Consider the following 6,526-nt stretch of genomic DNA (forward strand, 5'->3'; position numbering starts at 1 on the left):
TTGAACAAACGAATGCTCAGTTGTTTAACAATCATTCAAGAAGTGTAAATTTAGTTCGAAACAAGCGGCAGAAATGCTGTAACAGAATTGTGACTCAACAACGCTCTTTGTTATCCTAAAATATGTGTTACAAAATATTTGAAATACGATATAATTTAATTTTATATAGTGGTCCAGGAGAACCGGACTTCATTCCAAAATGAGTCCAGGCAATCATCTTCAAACAAAGCTCAACGCTGCAGCACGTCACAACTAAAATAGGGCCAGGGGGTCGCTCATGGTTGGCCATGTTAGCCCACTCAGCTCAGGAAGCTGCACCATATCCGGCAGCCCAACTGTGGCCCTATCATGATGCTGTTTTCTGTGCTGTACCAGTGCAGAACAAATCTGTACGCTTCTTATTTGGCGTCTTGAGCACACACCTATCTCTGAGTTAATTAAGATTTTGCAGACAGATCTCGGAATCCCAGTAGCAGTGATTGCCTCTTTGTGTTTCCGAAATGCTATGCCAGGAAACATGCATTAACTCAGATATGTTTTGAGTTAATTTAAGTATGCAAGACGCCAAGAAGAAGTACACATATTCAATCAATCAATCAATCAATCAAACAGATTTATATACCGCGTTACCCACCTGCTAGGGTCTCAAGGCGCTGGGGGGGGGGGTGGGGGGGGAGGGGTCTGTTACTACTCGAAAAGCCAGGTCTTGAGTTGCTTCCTGAAGGAGAGATGGTCCTGGGTCAGCCGTAGGTGGATGGGGAGGGAGTTCCATGTCTTGGCCGCCAGGTAGGAGAAGGATCTTTCTCTGGCGGTGGCTCTGCGCATGTGTGGTAGGGTGGAGAGGGCAAGGCTGGTCGATCGCAGCTGGCGGATGGGAGTGTAGAAGGTGAGGCAGTTGTAGAGGAACTTGGGGCCCAGGTCGTGGAGAGCTTTGTGTGCGTAGGTAAGGAGTCTGAACGCGATCCTCTTGCTGACGGGGAGCCAGTGCAGGTCTCTCAGGTGGGGGGAGATGTGGTTGTGGTGGGGGATGTCGAGCTGAGGTGTTCTGTATGTGCTGGAGTCTTTTCAGTAGTTTGGCAGTGATTCCTGCGTAGAGGTTGTTCCCGTAGTCCAGTCGACTGGTGACTAGTGCCTGGGTGACCGTCTTCCTAGTTTCGGTGGGGATCCATAGAAAGACCTTCCGGAGCATGCGCAGGGTGTTGAAACAGGATGACGAGACGGCGTTGACTTGTTTGGTCATCGAGAGGGAGGAGTGCAGGATGAAGCCCAGGTTTCGTGCGTGGTACGCTGGCTTGGGGGTGGTTCCCAGGGTAGGGGGCCACCAGGAGTCGTCCCAGGCGGAGGGGGATGATCCCAGGATGAGGACTTCCGCCTTGCCTGAGTTTAGTTTCAGGCGGCTGTTCTTCATCCACTCGGCGACATCTTTCATTCCTTCGTGTAGGCTGGCTCTGGCGTTGGCGGGGTCATTGGTGAGGGAGAGGATCAGCTGGGTGTCGTCAGCTTAGGAGATGATGGTAAGGTTGTGTTGGCGTGCGACGGTTGCGAGGGGGCTCATGTAGACATTGAAGAGGGTGGGACTGAGCGATGATCCTTGGGGTATGCCGCAAATGACTTCGGTGGCCGCGCATCGGAACGGGGGGAGGCGGACTCTCTGGGTTCTTCCGGTGAGGAAGGAGATGATCCGGTCCAGTGCCTTCTCCCTGATGTTGCTGAGGTGCTGTATTAGTGTGCGGTGGCAAACTGTGTCGAACGCTGCGGAGAGGTCCAGGAGGATGAGGGCAGCTGTTTCCCAGTTGTCGAGCAGGGATCTGATGTCGTAGGTGGCTGCGATGAGGGCGGTCTCGGTGCTGTGGTTGGCTCGGAAACCGGACTGTGAGGGGTCAAGGGATCTGTTCGTCTCGAGGAAGGCGGCGAGCTCTTTGTTGACGGTCTTCTCGATGACTTTGGCAGGAAAAGGGAGGAGCGAGATGTGGCGGAATTTCTTGAGGTCGGTGGGGTCTGCTGTTGGTTTCTTCAGGAGGGCGCTGAGCTCGGCATGCTTCCAGTTCTCCGAGAAGATGGCGGTGGTGAAGGAGATGTTGATGATGTCTCGGAGTTGGGGTGTGATGATGGATATTGCATATTGTTATTACTTATGCTCAAACGACTGCGTAGGGAGTGACAGGCAGTTGGGGAAGGACTGGAACTGGTGGAGGAAGGTCCATTGTTATCTGGCTTTTTCGGCACGAATCTACAATAAAATCTCTTCTTCATCTTGCCTGCAAGGCAACTTCTTCATGTTTGGCGACGAGGACAGGAATTTGCAAACCAGCTGTTTTGTGGAAAACCGTTTCTAAATTCTTTGATAATGGATACAAAATGGTTCACGGAGGAGTAAGAGATGTGTTGTTAAGGTTGGGAGCAAAAAAGGTGAGCATAAGAACAAAGGGGTATATTTATGAGAGATTCGCATCACTTTTGAACCGCTCTCATAATGATTTATGAAGCCACCATAGCCATCCAGAAGGCATTGCACGCGCATTGAGGTGGGGTTTCCCTCGAAACACTAATAGAGTCTGATGCTGCACAAGATTTGCAAAGTGATGTAAACCTGGGGAATCATCATCAAATTTGTATGCCTCCTTAGGTGAGGTGTTTTGAAGAGAAATATGTTAGTTTCTACTTGTTTATTCATCTTTCCATGTGTGCTGCATTGTGCAGCAAACACACAGAGAAAAGTGCCTCATTGGATTGTGTTTGTGCAGAAAGGTGCTCTTTCCTGCACAAAAACAATCCTGCCTGTAACAGAGCCACCTTGCACCACAGTGCAAAGGTGCCTACGTTGGCACTAGACTGCCAAAATGGTGCCAACGCAGGCAGAAAGGACAGGAATGCATCATATTGCTTAAATATGGTGCATTCTTGACTTTTCACTTTGATGTATGGTAGCGCATTGAGATTCCTTACTGCCTGCCCTACAACAAAATGCCATAAATGAGGCCCTAATTGAGCAAATATTCTGTCAGCGAGAGTCCTAATTCCAATTATATATGATGTCAAAGATCTATAATCAATTCTGAGGATTTTACAAATAAGCTGAATAGCCTGTTGGATGTGAAAAATTGAATAGTTAGTTGTTTTCAGAGTGAAATGAGTTCTAGGAATGTAATGGAGTTGAGTCTTCCATCTAGAGACCACAGATATCAGAGTTTAAATGAGGATGACAGTAATAATTACAATATTTCAAAGGTTATTTCTACCAATGATGTTATCGGAGAAGAAAGAAACAAAAGTAAATGACCAAGCAGAGACACTGTTCAAGGGACTGATGTGGAGAAGAGCAACAGAATGGCAAAAACACCCAAATTAGGTGCTTATTTTTGAGTGCTACTTTTGCATCACATAAAATGGTACATGCATGATACAGGACTCTGCACCAATAAGTTCAGCGTTGGGATGCTCACGGGTTACTACGCGCTCTACAAAAACCTTAAATAAATAAATAAATAAATAAGACAAAAAGTAACATGTCTATTAGGATTGTTTTTGTGCAGGAAAGTGTCCCTTCCTGCACAAATTCAGTTCTGCCTGCAACTCAGACACCCATGGTACAAGGCGCCTTGCTGAGCTTCCCTATGCCAAATTGCCATAAATGAGTCTCTATGCTTGTCTTTGAAACACTCTTACTAGCAGCAGAGTTGTTTATACTGAGATATCTTCCTGCACTGACTTGAAACCTTCAAATATTCTAATATTTAGGGGGTGTGGCTAAGAGGTCCGACATGGTGGATGTGCCTTAGCCGAGCTCCGTGGGCCAGCTTAAAATCCTTCAGTTATACTGTACATCAGCCTATATATTATACCCCCAACCTCCTGTCTCTGTACCAGATAACCTGCAGAGTAGCTGGGTGTGTCGCACCAGAACCAACTGCAGCTGGTGAGTTGGTGACCGGGTCTGTGCCACGCGGCTGACCATTACTGCAACACGCCTGCCCAAGATGGTGCTGAACCGGGGGCCCGCTCGTTTGAGCTCAGCTGCTAAATATGCAGAACTAAGTGAGCCGAGTGGTGTTCTCTGACGCCACTGGCGGACCCTGGTACGGTGGCCTCCCGCCAAACAACATCCACGGTGTCCCCTGATCCTGGGATCGACGTGGCTCGGTGTGGGCTCTACGGACCCTACCGGACTGGCGGCCAGCTTGTGGGCCGGCCTAGTGATCTGGAGCCCACAGTAGTGATGCCATATCATTGAGACCCCACAGGCACCGCCGCTGGTTCCTCTTGGTTTAGATACCGTCGCACCCTGGCGGCTTTGTTGTTGGCCTACAAGGCACATGGCAAATCCTGTGCCATGCATCAGGACACAGAGCACCGTGGATGCGAACCAGATGGCGGTGGCCACCAGTGCGAGGATTCGGCAGGGAGAGGTCAGGAGTAATGGCCTTGACCCCCAAGGCCTCCTCATGTGATGAGGCACTGCAGCGGTGAGTGAAGTACGCTCCCCATGTAAATCCGGTGTGATTGGGGTGTGGTGGAGGCCTGCCTGGACCTGTGACTGTTAACTTGGGCCCTCTACTGTCCTGTGTGCCCTTTTTTAAAAAAAAGACATTGCTGTGTGTGCAGTGGGGTGATGCAGACATTGTTACCCACAAGATTCGGTGCTGTGGCCTTGATGTACTGTTGCCTCCTGGGATTTGCCTACTGACTTATATTGAGAGCGAGAAGATTGTGCTGCGCTCTGTTGCACCCTACTACCCCAGGCTTTGGCTGAGGTACACGGATGATTGCCGTGCCGACCCAGCGGTGACCTCTGGATATTGTGATTCCGTGATGTTAGGTGAATTGGGGACACCCAATAGGGGGGCACAAGGGTACCTACAGACGGAAGCGGCAGGGCTAGGCTCAGTGCTACCTGTGTGTGGGTTGCCTTAGCGCCTCTCTTCCCGCCGATTTGGGCAACAACAGAGGCTTGGACTTCCTCCTTCCTGAAAGCCGCTAGAGCTGTGAATTCAGACAAATACACCTGGTGGCGCCATATCCCTCTTCATTGGGTCATTGCACGATCACCACCTTTGGAAATGACTCTGGGCAAACTACAGAAACAGAGCATCATAGACCGATATATGGGGCCTGGGGCACCAGTGCCAGAGTCATCAAGTCAAAGTCCTGATGGCCCACAAAGTGGAGAGCAAGTTGGATCTCTCAGATGGCCTTGTCGGAGGACCTGGCGGTCACATCCTAATTTGACCGGAGGGAACTCCGCAGTCCATGCGGAGGTTCCCTCCTCCTCTATGGTCGCGGACGGACTCAAGTCCATCTGCGATCATAATGAGCATGTTACTGAATGTGGAGGCCAAATTATTGGCCAAAGCTTTGGCCAATTGTATCCTCCCCTATATGTTGGAACTGGTTCACCCAGATCAGGCCGGATTTATGCCCCATCGGGCAACCCGTCACAATATTCGATGGGCACATAATGCGGTAGCGGCAATCAACCACCTGGGGGGCCCTGTGGCTTTATTATTGGCTGACATAGAGAGAGCATTTGACTCGCTGGGATGGATCTACTTATTTGCTGAAATATCTTGGGGTATACATCTCAGATACTCATTCGGTGTTGTGGAATAAGAACATTGCCACCACACAGACAGAGATGGAGTATTGGGCTCGTATGCCTCTTTCCATACTGGGTAGGTCAGCAATATTCAAAATGGTGTCTCTCCCTCGCCTTCTCTACCAACTGCACAACCACCCTTTTCAGATAGCTATCTCCTGGTGCCGCCAGCTCAACTCCAGGTTGAGCCACTTTCTGTGGCAGGACCAGGCAGCTAGAGTACCACTTAAAATGTGCTTTCAATCAACGTATTGTGGAGGTATAGTGACCCCTGATATTCAATCATATCATGCAGCATCCCACCTCTTGCTTTTGAATAACTGGTGGTATGGGATTAGCAATGATCTGCCCTCTTGGGTAGAGAGATGGCTTATGGGAGATGTATTGCCACACAAACTACTATACACGCTACATGTGTGGTTTTCGGAGTGTGGAAGGAATCAATGCGCAAAATGGGGTGGTGAAGACAATTGACAAGAGAGACCCCCCTTTGGCAGAGCAGCCTTATGCTGCACTTGTGCGTATTATTAGGGTTTAAACAATGGGACACTATAGGCATCTCCATGCTGGGAAATATCATGCATGGCACCATGATAAGATACTTTCAGGAGCTCCGACATGAATATGCCATGCCACTTACACAATTCTATAAATACTTGCAGCTGAGGCATGCCCTATCCTCATATATTAAACACTTAGAAACTCTTCCAGAGTTTAACCCTATTGAAGGAAAGGTCTTTATGGGAGAGTTAGGAGATCATAAAACTGCAAAGATCTACCAAACACTAGTGACAAACCACTCCATTTGACTTCGTGAGAAATGGCAGACAGACTTGGGTCCCTAGATAGTGATGATTAGACAGAGGCCCTGAAGTCCCCGAAATGTGCCGCAATTGCATCTCGTCTCAGACTTATCCAATTTAAGTATTTACC

Source organism: Lissotriton vulgaris, chromosome 8, assembly GCF_964263255.1.
Source record: "Lissotriton vulgaris chromosome 8, aLisVul1.2, whole genome shotgun sequence".
Classification (NCBI taxonomy): domain Eukaryota; kingdom Metazoa; phylum Chordata; class Amphibia; order Caudata; family Salamandridae; genus Lissotriton; species Lissotriton vulgaris.